Raw genomic sequence first — 25,161 nt, forward strand, 5'->3', positions numbered from 1 at the left:
CGAGGGACAACAAGGAAGGAGCTTCACAGAGCTGGCAAGAGCTGAGCCAGGAGCAGTGCCCTGGGAAAGCCTGAAAGAGCAGGACCTGCAGGCAGCAGTGGGACCTTCAGCAGCACTGGGCTCCAGGATCCCCTGGGAGAGGCTGCAGCCAGCAGGAGAGGCTCCCCTGCTCCAGCAAGGATCTGAGCAGTGACCTGAGAGGTTCCTAGCTCTGCTTCCAGTCAGAGGCCAGGCAGCTCAATGTGAGGCTGGGCTCCGGGAAGGTCAAGAGCCCTTGCAGGCTAGAACAGTGGTGGCTGTGTGGCAGTGTGGTTGCCCACCATGGAAGAGATCTGGGTTCAAGTCCTATCTGAGATGACTTGGGGTGAGTGAGCTAACAAGAAGCAAATCCTCTTGCAGTGGAAAGGGGCCATTGTGTTTTCCCCCTTTCTCTCCCTCCAGGTACCAAGGCCCTTGTCCTTGTCATTTAACATTTTGCACTTTGTGTCTTTTTTATATTTCACCAACCCGTATTGTTTGTTCTGCTGTTTGTGTTTTATATTTTGTTAACCCTGTTTTTTGTCAATGATTGCAAGTGTCTAATCTTTGTTCAATCCTGCCCCCTTGGGGCATTGTAGTGTCCATTGTACCCTCTGATTTATGCCTGTTATGTTCTGAGTATTAAAAGGTATATGGTTAAGTCCCCATTGGTGGTCTGGCTCTGCTCTATAGGGGGAGGAGACTCCCTACACCTCCCACAGTGCTTGTGCACCTGCTTTGATCCCTTCAGTTGGAGAGAGGGTACCTCTTGGAGTACTGCCCGGGTTACAGAGGAACAATCATCCCTGATGAGTTTTGTGCAGCCTTTGGGCACTTTTGCAGATAAAGAGCCGACCTTATAAATTCTCTTGGAACAATAGATCTGACCCGGCTGATAAATGGAGCAAACTTGCCCGCTCTGTCACTTATGCAGATTACCTTTTGCTCTCCAACACATTCTTATCTTTACACTTAGAGCAGGTAAAATGCAGTGTGGTGGGCATGACAGCACTAAATGCAACAAGCCGGTTGGCAGGCTGAAACCCATGTCTGTGTGTACATGGGAAACATTTTATTAAAGGAATGGCGATGAGAAACACAAGTACGTCTACTTGATTGCACCCTCTGCAGGGAGATCAACGGGTCCGTCACTGACAAAATAAGCCTTGCCCACTTTCTCTTGCTCGGGTGCATGAGCACAGAGGTGGGCAGGTCTTGGGGGAGGCCGAAGGAAGGGTTAGGAGCTGCTGTACTGGATCAGAACTACAGTCCTTCTAGCCCATTACATTGGCTCAGACCATAGCCAGCACCAGTTGCTTCCAGGGAAAGTGCAAGAAACTCCTTTGCATACCTGGTTTCCCTTAAAATTTTCCTCCTAGCCCCCTGGTAGCTAGAGACTGACTTACACCCTCTACATCAGGGCTGTCAAATTTGCTGCCCTCCATCTGCTGCCCCCAGGCCATGCCTGGTCTTCAGGGCTCCTCGAGGGTTGCCAGCTGGGTTTGAATCTATTCTGGGAGGTTCAACGTGCCCACAACACAACGCAAACATGTCCGTGTGCTTGCATGTAGCAGTTACAGATTATGGTGCATAGATGTTACGTCAGGGAGGCAAATGCACATGACTATTACGTGGTAAAAGCCCACTGGACCACTGTATAAATTAGATTCAACGCTTAATATTTATTTTAATGAATGCTTATCATTTATCTCCTGGGTGCCTCTCAGTAGTCTCCTGGGGATTCATACCTAATTCCTGGAGACTCCAGGGCTATCCTGGAGGGTTGGCAACCCTCGGCTCCTCTCCAGACCCAGCTCCGATGGCGAAGTGAATAGTGGCAGCACTAATTGCTGTGGGGTTGTGAGCCACTGCATTGGCTCAGGGACTGTGGGGGCTAAGGCAGTCAGCACTCACGTCCTGCTGCCACCACAACTGAAACATGTCCTCAATGAGACTGTAGCTCCCCCAAATTCCCAGCCCCTCCAAGAGCCCTGCTGGATGGAGGATACAGGCCATGTCTTTGACACCCCTGCTCTAGCTGACACCTGTGGGTCTTTTAATAATCATTATTGTAGCTCATTGGTTTTGGAGCCATGACCCTATGGTACCCATTTTAAAGGCAAATAGCGCCTTTAAGAGTGTGCAAGACGGGTGTTAGTTTTAGGAGTCACTATCAGCACCAGCACCTGATGATGTGGGATAAGCTGTCTGTCCTTAGTTACTTTTATGTTACTAAGGGCCTAACACATTTTCCTCTATTGTTATAAGAAACATAGACACCTCTGAATAATATTAGCAGCAACCTATACACGGAGAGTATCTCATTGAAGGTTTTAGCAAAGAGGAGCGGAGAGATGTCAAATGAAAACTCATCGCTGAACAGGCAGTATAATAATGGCGTTCTGCCTCCTTAGAGAAACACAGAGCTGGGGCTCACGCTCGTCTGTGTGACCGGAAAGGCATCTTGTTGGGTTGCAAGTGTCGTTAATGGTTCCTGTAGGGTGAAGACAGGGATTGGGCCGCCGATGGGTTTTGTCTTAAATGCTCAGTTTCCAGGTCACACGTTGCAGCAAGCAGTTTTTTAGCATGCGTCGAGTAGCGGAGGAAATGTCAGAGCACAACAGGTTTCCTAGAAAATAGGCTGGGGGTGGGGGGCGGTTGGAGGAGAGGGGGAATGGTGTATAATAATCTTGTTATTTATCTTGAGTAGATCATTAATATGATCATTAGTATGACAATGGCCTCGCTCTATGGGTTTGTCAATGAAGCCCCTTTCGCCGTGGTTCGTAACTAGATGGCTACTACTCTTTAGCACTGAGATTCTCCTCCAATATAATTAGCAGGAGGCAGGCAGTGAGAAGCCATCACGAATGACCCACTGTCTGAAAAGGATTTGTCTTGTAACTATTTGGCAATCAAATCCACTTGTGCTGTCAGTTTGCTCTCAAAAAGGCTCCCGAACGAATGCCATTTTTGCACATGCATCGTTGAACAGCTACCATTAAAAAAAAAATTAAAAAATAGCATGGCCCAGGAGGCATATTGATTCATTTAGATTTATAAAATAACTTGAATGGCTCAGTTTGGTGCAAGAGCATCCCAGTCTGCTGGCATAATTCCTGCCCTCTCGTGTCCGTTGGGAGCGCCTGTTGCGGGTAACGCAAGTTGTGCGTGTGTAATCCAAGGCAGGATTTGGATACCTTTTAGTAGACGATCAGGTATTACGCTCCTGCTCAACGTGGGAGACAGCTCAATGAAAGGCTTCTACAAGTGTCAGTCTGCACAACCGCCGAAAGGGAAAGCTTGACTTCAGACATCCTCCCGTGCTTTGGCTTTACATTAATTTCTGCAGCGGTTTTCTCCCCCCCACCCCGCCAGATTTATTTCATTACTAACGTTTTAGCTAAAACGATTAACTCAATTTAAAATTTCAACTGTTTCCTTGCCAAGGATGTTAGGAATTTTCATTGTTTCCTTTGGGAATTGGAGGCTGCGGTTAGCCAGTTTTGAGATCAAGACGTGAGAACGCCAGTACGGCTTCTCACTTGGCTGCAAAACCTTTTTTGACATGAAAGAATCGCAGAGCCTCGCCGAAAAGGCAGCGTGGCTCTCGACTGAGGATGCTGATAGAAGTAAGGATCCCACCTCCTGAAAGCCAATTGATTCTTTCTGAAGTATCAAAGAAGTCCCTTTGTAAAGGCGCTAAGCCCTGTTGGGCTGCAAAGCCGTGCTTATTCATTTGCTGTGCATTTGGGAGTTTTACCAGTGATCACACAGCCAAGCCAGTGTTACTGAACCGCCAGAGGTTTTAATTCTCCATGGCGTTAGGCAAACACTCTTCCAAAGATAAAAACTTGTCCGTTACTAGTGACCCGGTGCGTTAGGGAAGTCGACTGAAGCTACATTGGAAAGCAATGCCGCTCTGAAAAGTAGCCCTGACTAGCTCTGAATAAAGAAGCATTGGGCCCCTCCGTGAGACGGCCCTGTGCGGCTCCATGGAGGGCTGCGTTAATTTTGGGTGTTGATTTATTATAATGAAATGGCCCCTTATACTTGGCAATATATATACACTTATATATATAGAATGGCCCCTTACACTTGGCAGTACATCGGGTTGGATCCTCAGGGATCAGCCTGTTTGGCACAAAACTGGAGGAAGGGGGGCAAAGTCACCTTTTGGGTCCCCTTCCCCAAGGTACTCGAGTGATTTAGAGCAGCCTTGGGGTCTAAGGCTCTCTCTCTACGACTCCAGAAATTTCAGGGCTGGGGCGAGGAATATGGGCAGTAGAGCTGGCTGCCCTGGTGTTATACCCCGTGGGACAATCCTCTATATTGCAGCAATTGTTTAAACCGGCATTTTGTCTCCTTTGGGCTTCTGGCACATCAAGGTCCAGCCCCACCTCTGGAGGTGTCATCAACACACGGCTTGATCCGGGTGTTTTAGGGGCCGTGGTTACTATTACAATCCTGGCAGCCTGGATTCCATCTCTTTCCTTGAAAAATTAATACGCAGCTGCCCAGACCCTTCTGGTGCCGTCCTGGGCCCTCATGAGCCACCTGGCTGGAGACGAGTGAAGTGCAGACCTCTCGGCGTGGTTAGAAAGTGGCTCAACTCAGGCAGATCTCAGCGTGGGAAACCCCGGGAATCTGTTTGCAAATTGAGATCCCAAACCTAAAGGACTTAAAGACAGCTGTGGCACTGATTGCTTTGCTGGAAAGCATTGGCTTTTTATAGGATCATTGGAAAGTCAGGCTGGAAGGCATGTCATGAGATCATCTAATCCACTGCAGCTCTCTGCTCGAAGCAGGATTGCCCCTGACTAAACCATCCCAGCCAGGTGTCTGCTCTGGAAAATAGCCAGAGATGGAGACTCCCTAACTTCTGTAGATAACCTGGTCCAGTGTCTGACTACCCTTATAGTCAGGAGGTCTCTCCTCATTTCCAACCTAATTTCCTCTTCTGAAGCTTGAGCCCATTGCTCCAAGTCCAGCCCCCATGGTCACAGAGGAAGCCCATCTCCATCCTCTCTAAAATCGGCCTTCAGGGATGTGAAGACTGATCAAATCCCCCTCAGTCCTCTCTTCTCCAGACTGAATAACCCTGGTTCTTTCAGCCTTTGAAGTCTTGCTTCCTAGTTCCCTAACCATTTTTGTCACTCTGGGCTGAACTCTCTCCAATCTGCCCACATCCTTGTTGAAGTGTAGGGCCCCAAGCTGGACACGCTGCTCCGGGTGAGGCCTCACCAGTGCCGAACAAGTATCAAAATCACGCCCCTTGAGTTGCAAGTGACACTCCCGTTGACACAACCCGGGATGGGTTTTTTTTCTCCAAAATGAGCATACTGTTGGCTCCTGTTAACCCCCAGATCCTTCTCTGCAGTACTGCAGCTGAGCCAGTCATTCCCCAGTCTGCATTTGTGTTTGCAATGATTTCATCCCAGGTGCAGGACTTTACGCTTGTCCTTGCTGAATCCCACACGGTCGACTGAGGATTGTTTCTCCAGTTGATCAGAGTCATTCTCGGTCCCAGCCCGACCCTCTAGAGCAGGGCTACGTGGCTTACTCAGTTTTAATAGCAAAAGAACTGGTGTTCAGCACAAACCAAATAACGAGCGCTCATGCAGTGAGGTCCTTGCTGGAAATGAATGGGCTCTGGCAGTGCTCCGATGCCTCAGCTATCAGCAAGATGACAGCCCCAAGCAACGGGCTGAGAACCCGGCTTTGACGAACTCCGCTAATGTTACAGCAGATTTAGGCCCCAATTCAGCCAAACCCCTACGAGTCCTGAGCTTACGTGGCTCTGAAATGGCTGCGTGGCTGAGTATGCAGGGGTGGTGAACAAGGGCAGGGTCTAAGCTGGACGTACTGAGAGCAGTTGCCTCTGCTTCGGCCAGGCCTGGCTCCGACGCCGCATCTTTGCATAAGTTCATAGGAAGCTTTTGCGCTGCGCTGAGTCTGCAGGCAGCTGCTGATCGTCTTGCAGCGCCCAGAGATGCTGGCTATCTCGCTGTGAGATGCTGGGGTCCCCTGGCAGAGCTGTGCTGGCTGGGGGGTAGGAAGACTCAAGTTCCAGCCAGGAGCAGGCTGGAAGGTGCATCCCTTCTGTTTTCCAGAGAGCAGGGCTCATAATCCCACCTGGCTCTTAGTCAGCCAGCAGGAAAAGCGACACTTTGCTTTCCTCTTGCCCCAGTCCCATGTCCCTGGAATCGAGCCCATAAATCCCGCGCTCCTCGCAGCCGTTACGGCAGAATCGGGTCACCTGGAGGGGCTTGGCCGATGGGAGGTGGCAGCGGAGCGCACACTTCTGTGTTAAAAGATATCGTCCAGCAATCTTGTTTCAACAACTTCCCAGGGCAATTTAAGACCTGTGTCACGGGCTCGGCTCTGAAAGGTCTTTCTGCTCTCGACTCCAAGTTTCCTCTTGCCTGGAGGAGCGTTTCTAATGGTGCACAAACACGGGGCAGGGGCAGAGAGGAGAGGGCTTCCGACCAAAACCCATGCAACTGCACCCTTTGCAGTAGTGCTCAAAGCACAGGGAGCCCTGCTTCTCTTTTCCTGCCATGGACATTTACGGTGGTTGTCATCCATGCAGCTGAGCCAAGCGGTGTTGCAGCAGAGCCTCTGAGTTGGATCGGCTATGAATTTATCCGTGACAAATTAAAACCTTGGGACCAGAGGAAAGGCAGGCCTGTGTGGGGGGCTTCCTTACTCCTTGTGCTGCACCAGGACAAAAACTTCAACAGAAGTGGTGCAAGCACGACTCTGGATACGTTCAAGAAATGCCTGGATGCTCACCTTGCTGGGGTCATCTAACCCCAGCTGAGTTCCTGCCCCTTGGGCAGGGGGGCTGGACCCGATGATATCGCGAGGTCCCTTCCAGCCCTAATACCTATTAATCTATAGGAATATATTTTCCTGCCCAGAGCAGGGGGTCAGACTCAGCGATCTAACAGGTCCCTTCCGACCCCATGAAGACTATGAAACCTGTCTATGGGTGCAGAGGTCCCAGGCTTAGTAGTGGCATGGTTGGCATGAGTGTTTGAACCGTGGACGTGCCAACAGCCCCGCTCCAGCCCCTTCCTCCCCATTGGCCCCATGCCTAGCCCAGCATATGCTGTGCCTTCCCAGAGTGATCGCTGACTTTTGGGAACGCAGGACCATCTGGATAGCATAAAGTCTGATCCCTTCGATCTAGGGGCCTCGGTGCTCGACTGAAGGGTTCTCCGGTTTGGGGCCCACATCTTCTGCCATGGGAGAGCAGCAAATAGAGCTGGCTGAAGCAGCTTCCAGAGTGCCCCGTGGGTCGGGGCCATCTGCCCTTTGCATGCAGCAAACAACCGCGCCCCCCTTTTCCAAGCGCAGGGCTGGAACGCAGACCGGCTTCGTGCCTTTGGTCAGGTACACGAACCGTGCCGGGTGCCAAACCGTTAAATCACAGAGCCCAAAATACAGGCAGGAAGCGCACTTGCAGGGATGGACGTCCGCCCTAAAGGAAGAGGCCACACACGCGGGTTCTGGTCTCTTCTTTCCTCGTCTTCCTATGCCAGCCCCCTGGCAGACGGGGAGAGCTCCTGACACACTGTTTGACTTGGAAGCCAGCAGTTTGCCAGGACATAACAGCTGCCCCTTGGAGCTAAGGCGGTGGCTTTTATTTTTGAAGCTGCGTAGGTACCGGAGCGGCCTGACAGCAAGGCTTTGGAGAGCTGACGATTAAATGAAAAAGATTTGTGTCTCGGCAAATGACCACCAACAGCCAAGTTTAAGTTTTGTTTTCACATCATAGGAAAAATGTTGAGCGCCAAGCCATGTGGTAAACCAAAATAGCTCGTGGAGCGTGCAGGTTTTGGAAGACGGGCGAGGACGAACCAGAAAAATGTTTTATATATAGATCCTGAAAACCAGATAAATCACATGACCCGTCCCCAAAAACAGCTTCAGTGAAAAGTTTTCGTCTGGGACGCAGAGCACCAGTCATTACGTTAACTATGTGTGGTATGTTCTCATTTTAAAAAATGTGTGCAGCAAATAGTTTAGGCTTTTCTCATGGAAGGATCTTAAGAGTCCAAAGACTTTTCTCATGTTATTCCAATGTTAGCTTCGCCGGCACGGGGCAGAGTGGTTAGGTGAGTCCTCAAGCCCTAGGATGGCCGTGTGTACTTGTATCGGGGAGACTGTTACACCTTCCACTGATCTTAAGGGGCTCCTAAAGTCCTACTCAGGGCCAGTAAAGGGGGAAGTATCTGGACCTGGGTGATGACTGGGTCGTCCCCTGACATGCCCTGGCATGGTAAATGTTGAAATCATACGGTGGAGGTGCAAAGTGCTTTGCATATGTGTCTAAGGGGACTTTAGTGTGGTCAGGAGGTGAATTTACAGCCCGTTAACAACTCTTTGGAGAGTTTGGAGATCCGTTCAGAGTTGCCTTATGCTTAGCATGCACTATGAGTGTCCATGGGGGGAATGAATGGGCTATGAACTGGTGGAAGAGGACCAAGCTTAGATGTTAGGAAAAACTCTCTCACGAGGAGGGCAGTGAAGCACTGGAACAGGTTACCCAGAGAGGTGGTGCAATCTCCATCCTCAGAGGTTGTTAAGACCCAGGTAGACAAAGCCTTGGCTGGGATGATGTGGTTGGGGCTGGTCCTGCTTGGAGCAGGGGGTTGGACTGGATGTGACTCCTGAGGACCCTCCCAACCCAATTTTTCTAGGATTTTGTGATTCTACACTCACTCCTGGGGGTAACAGGGTGCTAAGCATCAGGTGCCCACAACTCACCTCTGAGGCTTCATGGTATTGGCCACCGCTAAGGCTGGAAGTCCTTACTGGACGTGCGGCGATGCTCCTGCCTGTACTGAGAAAACCCAGAGGTTCCTGGCTACAGAGTTTTGCTCTTCCCATCAGGCTCATGTGGTCACCATGTTGGGGGTGAGGCTGGGATTTTTCCCCAAGACCTAGTTGGCAGAGACTGGTGGGTGGAGGGGAGTTTGTAACAAGGGGCATGGTCATTTTTGTAGGGTCTTCTGACTATCCAGGGAACAACTAGTTCTCTTTTGCTGCCCGCATCTCTCTTGCTTTTACCGATAGGTTACAAGGCAGAGGTGATAGACTCGCCTGATGCCCCAGACTGGATGCAGAATGTGGGGCTTATTGGAGGTCGAATCCAACAGGGGGCACGGGGCAGTTATGGCTGGGGGCATGCAGCGATGGCAGTGGCAGCCCAAGAGGTAGGGCCATGGGTTGTATGTTCAACTTACCTGTTTCGGAGGATGCTTGGTGCCTTGCAGTCGTGTGTGAAGGTTTGAAGTGGTGTTTTTGGGGAGCAGCTCCACTATTTGATGCTTTGCAAGTTGCTTCCCTTCTCTGTGCTTCAGCTGCTTCATCTGTGAAATGGGCACGAGACACCTGTCAGGGTGCTTTGACTTCTCCTGACGAATACTCTGTGGAAGAGCCAGGTTTTATCATCTTTGCTCAACAACGCTTCAGCAGCTAAAGATGCTGGATGGTTTTTAATGCTATTTTTCATTTTCAAATGTCATTTTATTTATTTTTATAATTTGCAAATTGCTAACAGTTTCAACAAGGTTCATTGATTCTACCTTTCCATTGAAAAAAGAAGAGGAAACAGAAGCGTGAAACAGTTATTGGAGTTTGGTTACATTGGTAGCCATGTGAATTTTGTAAAAAAGAAAAGAAAAAGGGTAAAAGAAAACTTGAAACAATGTGTAAGCTGCTCATCTGCTTCCAGTTAAGTACATGCTTATATGCTTGGCTTAAATGGGGGTTTCTGTTGCATGCAAGATAGAGCACCCAAAACAGATGTGTCTGTGCTGTGGGGCACTGCCCCGAATACAGTGAGAAGCAGTTGGGGTTTGCATTGACATAACTGCAGTGATGCAACCACATCAGTCCCCATTCCCTTAGGCCAGAGGAGCCCTTAAAGCTGACTGCTCAGTTCATTGCTGATAAAAAGAACCACACACGAGAATGAGTTTGTCCCTTTTTTTTTCCTTCCTCTTATATCCCTAAGGAAGGAAGACTTGATTTTTTTCTGATCCACCCAAAAGAAACCACACTGTCCACAACTTGCAATTATACAAAAAAAATGTTCTGGCATTTTGTTCACGTTCTTTTTTAAGCTGCTTTGCTGCATTTAGAATAACAAATGATTTAAAAAGGAAACGCAAAAGGCATTTGTTTGCCCTAGATTGGAAATTAAGTTTGTTAATGCTAGCAGAGAGGACGTCTTCACAGCCAGTACCGAATGAGTTAACAGGACCCAAAGTACGTTGAGTTTCTTCCTAAGGTAAGAGAGTTGTCTGTCTTAGCTCCTTCTAAATGTCACGCTATTTTTTTTCAAACTGGGGACAAAATATTTATTTTCTAAAGTTATTTTTAGTATTGAGGCATCAGAAGATTTTTTTTTTTTCCTTCTGGCCTAAAAAACCACTGTGAAGCTACCTATTGTCAACCACCAAGTGATTTTCTCAGTGGTTGGTTGCTACTGATTTGTCTCTGATATGAAATCCTGTCTATCTGACTGGCTTAGAAGAATAGAATAGCAAGTTAAACCCTGTGCAACATGATTTCATGCCCCAACCCTCGGGATGAAGGAAGGATGGCTGGGCCATAGATCTGATTTGAATCCCATCGGCTTGCCCATGTAAATGCTAACGTCCCCCTTTTATTTAAGGTCCAATTCCACTCCCATTCAAGTCAACAGCCAAGCTGCTGTTGGCTTTCCTGATGTGAGCCAGGCTCTTCCGAGGAAAGGATGGGCTTATGATTAGGGCACTGCACTGTGAAGCTGAGCAACCTGGTTCAGTTCCCACCCCTTGCTACAGGCTTCCTACATGGTTGTTGGAAATCAACTCATCCCTCTGAATCCCAATTGCATATATATAGAATAAGCAGAAAAGAGCTCTTCCTTTATCTTCTCTCTTGGCAAGAACTTTTGCTTGCTGTTTTGTCCAGCACCAAGCACCACAGGTCCTCTGATTGCAACGGAGGCCTGTGGGCTCTACCACGGAGCAACTAATAAGAATAAAATTAATGTATTATGCATGCAATGAATTATGTTGAATTCTTGGCCTGTGTCCTCTGTTGGTCTCCCATAAGCAAGCATAAGTAAAGCTTAGTGGATTAGCCTGCATACTAGCTTCTACCAAGGAAGTACTAGCTCTTTATTTTGGGAGGAATTACATCCCGTGGGCTTCCCTATGTACCGTAAAACTGCATGATCTAACCATGACCAAACAGCACCGGTGGGATAACATGTAGCCCTACCTTGGCTTTAGGACTTGAGGAAGTCTTGCCATTATTATCTCACACCTCTTCTGATAGAAAAAAGCCTGCAGGATTGGAGGTGGAATTTTACAAATGCAGAAAATTGAATTATTTCTCTTATCATCTAAAACCCTATCCCATTTTATGTGGCATTCCCTACTCACACAATTCTCCCGCTGACTTCAGGTTCATGGTAAGAAATGCCGGTGGCAAAGCCGCTGGCTGGCAGCTGTACGTGTAGTCAGAAAGCTACCGCCAGGAAACTCAGTGCTGGATTTGATGTTATCATTTCTATAATTAAAAAGAAGTATTTGTTTTACCAGCCAGTAACCACAACACTCGGGCAATTGCAATAGTGTCCCAGAACATTTGCACTCTGGGGTTATTTCTGCCCTACCGAAAGTATAAGTAGAAACGATATCCTAAAGGGAACTTACAGTGAAAAGTTTGGAACCCGCAAACTCGTTACCAAGAACATTTTAGATACTTGGTTACGACAAATTTATGCGGGAAAAGTAATGAATTAATAGTTAAGGTTCAGTTCCCTTTGCACTTAAAAGTGGGAAAACCAGTGTGGCTGCCAAAGATTTTCAGCACTCCATAAAGCTAAGGAGATTCAAATAAACTAGTTAATTTTGTAGTCCTAACTGATTTAGAGAACTGGTCTTAGAGTTTCTGTTTGGAGTATCATATTTTTAGGCCCTTCTAACTAAAAAAGCTGCAGGCTGTAAAAAGACGTCATCTCGTACAAAGCGAGAGCTCGGGAAGTTCTTTGGGGGTTTTAATTATTTTAATATTTAACAGGGAGAAAACCAATTAGCATCATTTATCCAAATGGAAGGCTTATGTGAAATGGTTTGCTGACAGAGAACATGGTTTATGCTGGCTATTTTTATTCTCTCTCGAATAATTAAGGACACCGGAAGAAATCTGGTAGGACCGGTATGGCACAATATTGTCATAGGAGAACATTAAAAAGGGCCTAGCTTCCATTTTCAGAAGGGTCAGATGCTCAAAGCTGTTTAGGCCATTGGATGCCTACTGGGATTTTCCAAAGCATCTATGCAAGTTGGGCACCAAATTTCCACTGACATGAAAGTGGACCTTGGGCGTCTAAATCACATAGGCAGTTTTGAAAATGGTACGTACGATCACATGCACCACTTAAAGCATTCCTAGTGTGGAGCCTAATGAGTTTTAAACCTTATGACCAGTGTGACCCAGGCATTATTTCGAAGTCACACACAAAATACTAGATGAGTATATTGAAGATGCCATTTTTAACTGCGTGCTTGGACTTTTCCCTTCTCTCCCAACTTTAATCTCACAGTTAAGGACCTTTTCATGATGGTAATGGAGGCAAACAAGGGATAACTCCAGCTTACCTTCAATGTTAGCTGCTAAGATGTTTTCATGCAGGGATTTTCTACCAACCTTACTCTTTTTCCCTTCATAATACAGGTTAGAGTTGCCCAGAATGGTTTTTTCTGCTCAGTTTGGACAACAAAATATGTTTTATCAAATTCTCAGCAGAAAATTCATAGATTCATAGATTGTTGGGGCTGGAAGGGACCTTGCAGTTCATTGGGTCCCAGCCCCCCATATATCAACTTCAGGTTAAGAGAAAAGGCTACAAACTATAAAGTAGGGCTGCAGACTTGAAAAGGGTTACTTTGAAGGTTCTTATTTTCTGAAAGAAATCAAACATTGTAGAGGAAAGCAGATGTTTTCTTGGAAAATGCTAATTTTGCCCATGAATGCAGCAGGAAGCCACAAAAGCAGATGCGGAGAAGAGAGGGGGCAATGCCGGCATGCGAACAAATGGGTATAAAGTGCCCTGAAATAAATTTCAGTTGGAAATTAAAGGAAGTTTTTAATAACCAACACAGTGAGGGTCAGGAGTGGTCTTACTGGGCTTACTGGATGTAATGGGTCCAACAAACCTAGGGAGTTTTCTGATTGATCTTGATCAGAATATAATGCAGAATATGGGTTTTAAAGAGGATGGCGCTGGGCTGGTCTCGGTGGGGGCAGGTGGCAGGACAAGGAGCAATGGGCTCAAGCTGCAGCAAGGGAAGTTGAGGTTGGATATTAGGAAAAACTTCCTCACTAGGCTGAGTAGCTTTGATCAAATCATGCCCCTTTTCTTGTGCCTCATTTTCCCTGGTCACAAAGCATGATAAAGGGCAGAACCACAGTTTTCATCATGGGCAAGTATATGGACCTCAGTGGAGTTGTGCTTGTGTGAAACTAGTATAGATCAAACCAGAATCAGTCCCATTATTTTGGGAGATATAATTAACGGGTCTATTCAGAGGCACCCAAATTACTAGTGTAACTAGGGGTTGCTGAAATGTGAACTAGCCTTTTTCTTCTTCTTTTCTTTTTTTTTTCTGGACCTTGCAAATAAATATATCTGAAAACGCGCAATATGGCTTTTAACACAATTTTCTCCTGTTTTTGCACAACTTTGCTTTAAAGTCAAGAAAACTTGCCAGGGATCAGCAAGGCGAACCCAAGGACTGTTGCATTCCAAAGGCAGAGATAATGTCAAGAGAGAGAAATGGTGGCTTTACAACAAGTGGCATTTGGTGGTATTCCTCCTTGACTGGCGTCCAAGGGAGCTGAATTATTCCCAGCAAGGTGGGCAGATGCTTTATATTCCAAGCTCTAGCAAAAAATGAAGCGAAAAACTTTATTGTTTCAAAAAAAGCATTTGCTACCCATGGATTCCCTTGTAGATGACCCTGGTAGCCTTGAAGAGCCATGAGGAGGTCCTCAGTCATCATTGGATGGTAGGTGCTTGGAGAGTTTTGGAAACGTGATCTCCCCGCTGACACCACAATGTGACTTTTGGTGGGCAAAGAACAGCAATGGAGAACCAGACAGACCTTCCCTTGACAAACCCAGACCCTTCAACCACTGAGATGCTCTCAACCAACTCCTCGTAGGACTCTCAGCTGGCTGAAGCACTCCTGTGTAAGCCATGCTTAGGGACCCAAATGCATATCCTAGCTCAACTATTGATGGGTGGGACCATGTCCAGTTGGGTAGAAGAAAAGGTAAGAGTTGTATTGCTTTTCTCCCCCCTTTTTTTTCCTAACTAGGGTTCTGCTTCTCTGTATTACTGCTGGGAGTAGCTTGGTTGAAGCTTGCAACTCTCCTGATGCAACCCCCCTCCTGATTTGAACAGGGCAGCTAAGGGATTTGTGAGCTAACATGGGCCTGGTGAGCAGTACTGCAAGCAGAGAGATGAAGGTAATTGTGGGGGTTGAGCCTTGTTTGGGTTTTTGCTTGAAATGGGCGGTAATGTCTTCACAGTCTGTTTGTTCCTTCTGATCCATTTTGTCCATCCTTCCATCTCCTATTGGGGCGACACATTGGAAGTGGAGATCAGATCAGTGACCCCCCCTAAGCCTGAAGCCTGCCTGCAATCATGGACAGGAGGAGCTGCAGGCAACAGGTCTAGGCTAATCTGCACCCCACCCCCCCAGAATATTTCTTCCCAGCCCGTCTACATCCACTTGAGACCTGAACCCTGAGGGTTTTTATCCCTTAGGGTCACTCCAGGTCACCTTGTTACTCCATCAACATTGAGTCCCTTTTTCGTCTGCATATTGCTGAGCTCTTGGCCCCTTGTAATAACATACGGCTTCCCCCAGGGAGCTGTGGGGTGTGTTCTTAGGAACGATTCATAGATTCATTGATGCTAGGGTCAGAAGGGACCTTAATGGATCATGAGTCCGACCCCCTGCCCATGGCAGGAAAAAGTGCTGGGGTCAAGTGTCCCCAGCCAGGTGCTTGTCCAGCATCTTCTTGAAGACCCCCAAAGTAGGGGAGAGCACCACGTCCCTTGGGAGCCCGTTCCAGATTCTGGCAGCCCTCACCATGAAGAATTTCTTCCTGATGTCCAACTTAAATCTGCTCTCCATCAGCTTGTGGCCATTGTTTCTGGTTATTTCAAGGGGTGCTCTGGTAAACAGAGCGTCTCCTATTTCTTGCGGTCCCCCCGGTGAGTTTGTATACTGCCACAAGGTTTCTGCACCCTCTGCACCCTCTCAAGGTTGTCCACGTCCCTCTTGAATTGCAACGCCCAGAATTGGACACGGTACCCCAGCTGCAGCCTGACCAGTGCCGCATAGAGGGGGCGCATCGCCTCCCTGGACCTGTTCACGATGCACCTACTAATGCGTGACAAAGGGCAGTTAACTCTGTTAATTGCCTTGTCACATTGACAATTCATATTCATCTTGGAGTCAATAATGAGTACAAGACCACTTTCTGTCGCTGTGCTGCTGAGAAGGTCTTCCCCCAGCCTACAGGTGTGCTGGTGATTCCCTCTCCCTAGGTGCAGCACCTTGCACTTGTCCTTGTTGAACTGCATCCTACTGTTTCCTGCCCACTTCTCTAACCTGTCCAGGTCCTCCTGGATTCGGTTTCTTCCCATCAGTGTGTTTGCTTTGCCCCATAGTTTGGTGTCATCTGTGAATTTGGACAGAGTGCTTTCCACACCCTCATCCAGGTCACTGATAAAGATGTTGAATAGCACCGGCCCGAGGACTGAGCCTTGGGGGACCCCACTGCCCACGTCATTCAAGGTCAAAACCAACCTGTCCACCACCACTCTTTGGGTACAACCCTTAAGCCAGTTTGCCACCCACATGACTGTGTAATAGTCTATGGGACAACTGTTCAATTTGTTTATGAGAAAGGATGGGGTACCGTGTTGAAGGCCTTCTTAAAGTCCAAGTAGATGACCTCTACCTCGACTCCTGCATCTAAGCATTTAGTGACCTGGTCATAGAAAGAAACAAGGTTAGTACAGGCAAGTGTGGACCCATGCTGGTTGCTCTTCAGCATTATATTACCCGCTAGACTCCTATAAATGTGATCCTTGATCATTTTTTCAGGGGTCTTTCCAAGGATAGAGATGAGACTAACCAGTCTATAGTTCCCCGGATCCTCCTTCCTCCCCTTCTTGAAAATAGGGACCACAGTGGCCCTTTTCCAGTCCTCCGGGAACTCACCTGAGCACCACGAGGGCTCAGACAGCCGTGCCAGTGGCTCTGCTATGACACTGGCTAATGCGTTCAGCACCTGTGGAAGTAGCTTATCTGGTCGCATGATTTAAACACATCCAGCCCCTCCAAGTGTCTCTTTACTAGGCTGGCGCTGACACTCATTGGGCTGGTATTTCTCTTGCTTCTGTCAGTAATGCATTTGGGAGATTTATCTAGATCAGAGCTCAAGAATACAGAGGCAAAAAACTCATTGAAGAGCTCTGCTTTGTCCCCCTTATCTGTCACCAACTCCCCTCGTCTATCCTGTAGGGGTCCTATGCTGCCCTGCACCTTCTTTTTGCTCCCCACGTACCTGAAGAAGGACTTTTTGTTGTCCTTAATTTTTGTCACCAGCCTAGTTTTAATGCTGCTTTGGCCTTCCTGACCGATTCCCTGCAAGTGCGTGCCAAGGAGGTGTACTCCTCCTTGGTAGCTACCCCCTGCTTCCACAGCCTGTATGCCCCTTTTTTGCCCTTAGGCTTTCCTGGATTTCCCTGTTCAGCCAAGAGGGTTTCTTGGCCCCTTTGCTCCCTTTTCTATGCAGTGGGACTGCCTCCTCCTGCGCCCGATTGCCTCCTCTCAGTTTTCATTTCACAGAATGTCCCCGTCTGGCTGAATAATTGGGGAAGGTGGAGAAAGGCACAGAGGCGAGTTCAGCTGGCCTCGGCACCATGGTGTGCTTTGGCCAGAGGATTATTCTGTATAATATCATAATTTGGATTGTGCTCCAACGCTAGCTGCAAATTCCACTTTGCCTGACGTGACTCAGCGTTTCGACACATTACCCCGCTCAGATGCCTGCGAGCTATTGTCTTCAAATGTAAAACAGAAGGTGGGATAAACAAGGAGCCCTGACCTTTCCAAAAGACTGGGTTAAAAGAGTTTATGAGGTGTGGAGGAAAAAGCTTTAAATGCAGAGTCCAGTGGCTTGATGAAACAGCATTGCTCAAAGGACAATGCGATGGCAAAAGCCAGGGGCTGTTCTGCCAGCGATTTCTCATGCAATCCATTACGTGTGCCACAAAGAGATGGGTGGGGGATGCAGTGGGTGGTCTAAGACTAAATTCGGTTTGAATCCAAGCCCACACTGCATGTCCAAATGCCTCTAGGTCCGGATCCTGTGGGCATACCTGGGACCCCTCATGCCCTAGCCTGGGATCCATGGATCTTGCTTTGATTCACTCCGACTGAGCACATTCCTCAAGCATCTTCTCCCGCTTTGGCCGTATCTTGCCTGGGAAAAAGGGCTGAGCAAAGACTTGAAGTTGCAGACACCGGCTATCCTGAAAACCTTGGGGCAATGAAACTTGCACTGAACATTTTCAGTCCTGTTTCAGAGAATCCCAGCCTGGGGGGAAAATATATATATTTTGGGGCTGATTGGTAGGCTTTGGTTAAAATATTTCTCTCTCAAACTTTTCCAGCTTTTTTTAAATAGTATCAATAAAGGGGAATTGAATTTGGAAAAGAAACATCATTGTCAATAGAAACAATAGCAAAACAGTTTGCTTCATATTTTTATTACCCCCCGTTTCTGTTCAAGTAAATTATTCCTAGAGGGAAGCCAGGCTGCCGAGCCCAGCTTTCCCCATTCCCTAGCAGAACAAGCCCTTTCACTAAAGAAATCAGTGCTTCAGTGCATCCTAGGTCTCTTGACATTTTTTGATAGTGAATTAGAGGTATTTTCCCCACCGACATTTTGCAGAAGATACGGACTGACATGAAGGGTGGTGCCCGGCTCCACTGCCATCAATGGGAGTCTTCTTGTGAGCAGGGTTTCACCCGATAGCATACTTCATGCCTGAGCTTGAACTCCTTAGGTCTCCTAGTACGGGACGTGGCTGCACTACGTCCTAATCCCAGACCCTGGTGGGGCTCTATGGGAGACCGAGTAGGTGTTCAGGCACTGCCACGTGGCTGCAACGACCTGGCCGCCGTGCAGCTATTTGCTGTGGTTCTTGCAACAACAAATGAAACAACAAGGTCTTGAATTGATTTTCCTACGAGGACCATTCAGGCTCCAGTAGTAATGTAACTGGAATGCGTTGCTTGTGCTTTGCAGGTCAGTCTAGCAGTGCCTCGGGGAGTGGAGCATTGTTTTCTAGTGGCCAACCCAGCAGGCCCAACAAAAGAATGAGCATGCAAGGCCCACAGTGAAGTCAAAATGTCTGTGTTTCTTGGTCACAGGCTAGGGATTAGCAAAGCACCATTAACCCTACTATAAAAACACACCAGCTATGGACTTCTTTCATCCCCAACACAGTTTATAAACACGCCCTTATCGCTCCGAGAATGTTTATCTTCATGTGCTATAAGTGGATTCCAAAAAAGCAACAGTAGCTAATGAAATTAAATATGATGCTTGAGGATAAATTTTCTCCATCCAACAGAAAAAAAAAAATGACTCAGATAAGAGTAACACTGAAGTTTAGTTTATTTTAAGCCTCCTTTTCCGCCATTAATTTAAAAGTCTTGTTAATAAATTTTCAAAACCCAAGCAGAGGGGGGAGGAGGGAGGGGTGGGAAGAGCCTGCATCTCTGACATTTCTTCTTTTTAAAAAAAATAAAATAAAACAAGCTTTCTGAATGCGATTCAAAGGACAAGGCTTCAGAGAGCACGCTCTGGGAAGACGCCGAACCCAGCTGGTAATTTATGATCACTCGCTTGGGAAGCAATTAACGGCAAAGGCAACGTAATTAGAGACTCGCTCGCTCCACGCCGCGTGCTTTGGGTTCCACGTTTAATTGTTTTCTATTTATATTCACGCTTCCAGCATCTGACTGCACACCAGAAGACCCCCGGCTCACCCCTTCCACTAAAAGCTTCATTTATTCTTAATAACATGTTTATATACCTCTCATCATTTTTCATGGAAAGGTCATGTTTGTTATGTGCTGTTGTTAGGGAAATGATTAAGGAACCCCAGAAACGTTGGAGGTTCCCGCTAAAGAACAACAGCAATGTATGTTAACAAAACACCCTTTCCGTCAGCTCAGGGCTGTCCACCGTATAAAGCATATACGGGATCTGTACCAGAGAGGGAAGCAAAACTTGTCTGAACGCTTCAGGTTAATAGCTCCTAATTAGTCACATTGGCCTTGACCAAAACATAAATTATCATCAGAAGTGTTGTTTTTATCAATGGGAAAGAGCTTTGCCTGTAGAGGAACTGAATAAACTCATTTCACCCTGGTAGGAAAAATATTATTGTAGACAGTAAAGTTGTCAGTACTGCATGTGGGCAGCTCGTATCAGGTTGTTCTGTTGTTTCAGGACTCAGGAGTGAGAGAGGGACTTCCAGAGAGAAACTCAATGTGCGGATGGAAAACCTAATTACCAAGGTAACAGAGCCAAGTTGAGGAGATTGGGTAATTTTTTTTTTTAAATCGCAAGTAGGACAAGGACTAAGAACTGGCTGTGCTAGGTGCTGTACATATACGATACAGAAAGATGCCCCAGTGAGCTTACAGTCTAACTGGTGGATGCAGACAGCTGGCAACGCAAGGGAACAAGGAGAAACTATTGATCAATACCACCGTATTTACTCAAATACAAGATGACCCTAATTAAAAGATGCCCCCCCCCCCACATCAAGTAGATTCTATATATGGAAAAAATTATAACTTTGATATTATTTTTCCAGTACAGAATCTAATTATTGAAGGTTTGTCTTGAATTTGTCCCCCTCCCACTGCTACAGCAGGAAAAATTAATCTGGGGGGTCAAGTAGCCCTCTGTGCCTCCCCCCACCACAATTTTTTCCCCATGCAGTTCCTAACCCCTCTTTACTGTCAGACCCTGCTCTCCCTGAGCACATGGAAGTGAGGAGCAAATTTCAAGAAAATAAGCTTGAAATAAACATAACTGTAGTAATTTGCATATAGTACCCATAGACTTAGTTCATGCAGAATTGATGCATGTTACCTTTTTTGAAACTTCAGGGAGTTTTAGCACACGCACTCCATAAACACGCTTCTAAATAACACTTTGGCACTTACTTATATACAATACAAACTAAGCATGGTATTCGTCCAAAGCCCAAAGGCTCATGATTTCCCATATAGTTTCTTGAGCTGGGCTACAGCAGAATCAACAGTGTTTCAAGACACAGTGATCCCAGAGCTCATCACTGCTTAGTATGTGTTTACTCCAGGTATTCCCACCCCCTGTAAAGGATTCATGTGCTAATTAGTACTCCTCCCACCCCCATGACTGCAACCAGGTGTTCTTGTCACAAGTCCTGGGATCCTCCAAACATTTATATGTAGATGAGGCCTAGGAAAACCTGGTCCAGCTTCAGTTCATGAAGGGCAGAGCCACACTAAACATCACAGGCTGAGAGAGGGTGTGACAGGGATTCTGGCTGAACTATTTGCGGCCCAAGTTGGTTATGCTTGACAGGCTTTTAAGGCTGGTGAAGAAACAGGACTCATTGGAAATGGAAAAGAAATGCATAGTTTAGCTTTGGGAGTGAAGAGGAAGTTGAAGTGTATGCAATGTAGTGGCTCACCATGACTTTAAAAAGAGTAGGTGCGAAGGAGGACTGCACTCAATGGGCACTATCATTTTTCTTATTGAGATGAGTTGGCTTACCTATCCTTGGATGTTTGCCCAATATGGGCCATGTATTTTATAGTTGTGCTCAGCGTTGGCTGTTAATCAGCTTCATAGGTGGTTTCCATTACTAAGCAGCACATGCTGCTTTTAGCAGCAGTTCAAAGATAGGCAGAGTATCTAGCGAGGTTTCCTTTTATGTGACTATAAAACAAGGGACTTCCCCCCCCCGCAATGACAACTAGGGGAAAAACTCCTCTTGTGTTCAAGTAAATATTGTAATAGGCAGCTATTGCAGCACAAGAGCTACGTGAAAAGAATAGCCAGCTTCCAGACTCTACTCCGCGTATCTAAGTACAATTATTAATGCTTTTTATCAATAGACATCTACAAGTACTGATGCAAAATAAATAGAGGCTTATTATTCTTTCTCAAGATACTAGGGGTCACAAAATGAAACCAGTAGGTAGTAAGGTTAAAACTATCAAAGGGAAGTTTTTTTTCACATAGCATGTAAATAAAGTGTGGAGCTCATGGCCACTAGATGTGGTGGAAGTGGACTGTTTGGCCAGATACAAAAAGGGATTGGACACATTCTTGGAGGAACTCTGGGTGCTGCACTTCAAGAGGGATGCGGACAACATGGAGAAGGTCCAGAGGAGGCCACTCACATGATCAGGGGGCAGCAGGGCAGGCCCTATGAGGAGAGGAGATGGGACCTGAACCTGTTCAGCCTCCACAAGAGAAGGCTGAGGGGGGATCTAGTGGCCTGTTACAAACTAGTCAGGGGGGATCAGCAGGCACTGGGGGAGTCCCTGTTCCCCCGAGCACTGCCAGGAGTGACCAGGAATAATGGTCACAAGCTGGCAGAGGGTAGATTTAGGTTAGACATCAGAAGGCGCTACTTCACGGTCAGGGTGGCTAGGGTCTGGAACCAACTTCCAAGAGAAGTGGTGCTGGCTCCTACCCTGGGGGTCTTTAAGAGGAGGCTGGATGTACACCTTGCTGGGGTCGTTTGACCCCAGTAATCTTTCCTGCCATGGCAGGGGGTCGGACTAGATGATCTACTCAGGTCCCTTCCAACCCTAGAAACTATGAAACTATGAAAGGGGCATCAATAGCTGTTAAGCACAGGAGTGAGGGGCACGGCCTCTGAATCGGAGCTTCCTAGGCCTTACATGCTGGAGGCTGTGAGTGGGAGAGGAGCAGTAGAAAAACCCCTGGTCAGACCCAGTTCACTCTCCCTGTCAGCATCCCCTCTCTGCCCCTGTGTGACCAGGAGACTGGGCAAGATGGTCTGACCCAGTCAGTGGCAGTTCTTATGTAATGACTCCATAAGTAAAATGGTAGAACAACTGCCATTTTATCAGTCCAATTTGAGAGCATATCCACTTAATATGCTCTCCTCCAACACAAGGTCATCTAAGATGGCCCACCTGTGGTTGGCTGCCTGCTACAGAAGAATTCACTTGTCATAATTGGAGGTAAGTCTAATGCACCAGAGCCAATGGCTTGTAACAGTTGCTGGGATTTCACTTTCAGAAAGGCCATGGGAGTATGGGGAGAGGAAACAGCTTGAAATATCGTGAATGATTCTGTTTAATTTTGATTTTAAAAAATGTAGAAGCTGTTTTCAAGGCAACCCCCCTTGGTTTTCCAAGCAGTTACAGAGGTGCTGAAATATTCAAATATCTTTATTGTGACATTTCCAATTGCCAGGAAATATGCAATTCTTTTAAAATTGTAAATTCTTCACGTGTGCTTGACCAGGTCAGCTTCTCAGATTTGCTTTGGTCTTCCTTGCTTTTTGGTCATTGTCTCGCTGGCAAATAACTTCATCCATGGCTTCCAACTATGTCACATTCACAAAGTTTCTAGGGGAATTGCAGCTGGCCAGACCCAGTCCTTATCTCCTGCAATTTGAAGCCCTTGGGCAAAAGGAGAATAACTCACAATGTGAGCTGGCCCCTGCTGCGTAGGAGTCTATTGACACCTGCCAAGGAAATAATATAAAAACCATTCACTTGAAAAGAGGCAACTATCTGGATGGGGAGTCTCCTGTCTTCTCCCTATAATCTTGGAGTATTAAAGGAGAGACCATTCACGATTCCTGTAGATCTTATTCTGACTACTTAAATAAGGGAATACATTAGATGGCATTCATTTTTAGCAGTGTATGAGTGGAGTTTCTAACTTTCCCTCGGTGAGTCAAGAGCTCTATGATGAAACCTCTAAACAGGTTAGCACCTCGCGTGTTGTAGGAAATCTCCCATTTCTCATCCATATGAAAGAGACACTGATTGACCCTTCAAAGGTTTTTTGTGAAAAGAGTGTGTGTGTGTGCTCATTGTAGCCAGTAGCATGGAGATTGGGGCACCTTCCTGGGGTGCTGGAAAACTAGATGCAAATTCCATTTGTCCACTCTCAGGTAAGTACCCTAACCACCAAGGTAATAAATACCTAGTCTGTGGCAGGGCCAGACATAGGCATGGGCAAACTGGGTGGCCACCTGGGGCCCGGACAGAAAGGGGGCCTGAAAATGGTAATTTTTTCCTGTTATCTGATTATTATTATTATCATTATCTTTAGCAAAGTGGGGCCTGATACTAAGTTTCCTTGGGGCCGCCAGAAGTCTAGGTACAGTGCTGGTCTGTAGGTAGGTTTCTCATTGGAGCTGCTTCCCTTAAATATTAATTGACCCTGTCTGTCTCTCATCCCATTGGGCTATCTGATCACTCCCCTGTGCTGTTCGAATATGTAATTATTTATGCAAAGCAGAATTGCTGTAATGGGAGATAGTGAAAGACCAGTATCCTGGTGGCAAAGGCATTCCCCAGAGTCCTGGAAGATTCAGGTTCCTGCGCTGGTCTGACTCAGACGAGGTTCTTGGTTCTTTGGGTAAATCTGATACCTTTTATTAGACCAAATTAAATAGTTGGAAAAAAAATTTCTTAGCAAGCTTTCAGGTTTAAAAACCCTTCATCCGGCTGAGGAAGCCTCTGCAGTTGGTGTGTGCTCTTCCCAGTCTGAATCAGGCACAGCAGAGTCTTGAGCCTGAATTGCCTCTATCTCAGGGGAATGGCCTGAGCAACAGCCTCCATGGGCTGCTTTGGAGATGGCATCCCTCATTTCCCGAAATTGCATCCTGAACACGGGAAACCCTTGTCAGAAAGTTGTGTTAAAGCCAGTGCCTTCCTGCGCAAACGCTTGGTTTGGATTGATCAGCAGTTTCTGATGAAAAATTAGGTTTTCAAGAAATCCTGACCAACTCCACTCTTTGTGATTGGCTGCGAATGAATTGCTCGGTGAAACCAGCCCTATGGAAAGGCCTGCAGATTATATTTACGTTATAGCAGTGTCTGTGATCCCCAATGGATCAGAACCGGGCCAGCAACTGGCTGTTCCAGGAGCCCTTGCTGCCCAGTCCTCAAAGGATATGATTCTGTGAAGGCCCCTTTGGAGGTCTACACTCCAGTCCTTAGTGTGTCAGTCAAGATGACATCTATTGCACTAGTGCATAGGAAAATGCCCTCTCACCGGATGGGAGAGTTGGCACTACTTGGCACCCAGCTGGCTGATGCTGTTGACAGAATTAGCCTGGAAACTGAGCTTCCCCTCAGCCCCCCATACATGTGGTTTCACCAGGGAATGGGGGAGGCAACCTCTGGGGTGTGCTTACACTGTTATTTAGAATTAACTCAGAGAGGCACCTTCAATCAGCCCAACCCCATGATATATTTTACCATCTGGCTGCTGTGCACTATACTTCTTTCTCCTCAATGAGAGCCATTTTAGGAATCAGGCTGCCCTCTTCCTAGCTCTCCTCCAGTTCTAGGTGACTTTTTGTTGGAGAAGAGCATGTTAAGGGGACGTGCTCTCAAAACCGACCTCATAAAATGGCAGTTGTTCCACCATTTTAACTATGGAGTCATAGTTTCATAGTTTCTAGGGTCGGAAGGGACCTGAGCAGATCATCTAGTCTGACCCCCTGCCATGGCAGGAAGAGCACTGGGGTCAAATGACCCCAGTAAGGTGGTCATCCAACCTCCTCTTAAAAACCCTCAGGGTGGGAGCCTGTACCACCTCACATGGAAGCTGGTTCCAGACCCTGGCCGCCCTGACCGTGAAGTAGCGCCTCCTGATGTCCAACTTAAACCTTCCCTCCGCCAGCTTGTGACCATTGTTCCTGGTCAGTCCTTGCAGCGCTCGGGGGAACAGGGACTCCCCCAGCGCCTGCTGATCCCC

Source organism: Gavialis gangeticus, unplaced genomic scaffold (genome assembly GCF_001723915.1).
Source record: "Gavialis gangeticus isolate Ggan-Ray unplaced genomic scaffold, GavGan_comp1, whole genome shotgun sequence".
Lineage (NCBI taxonomy): Eukaryota > Metazoa > Chordata > Crocodylia > Gavialidae > Gavialis > Gavialis gangeticus.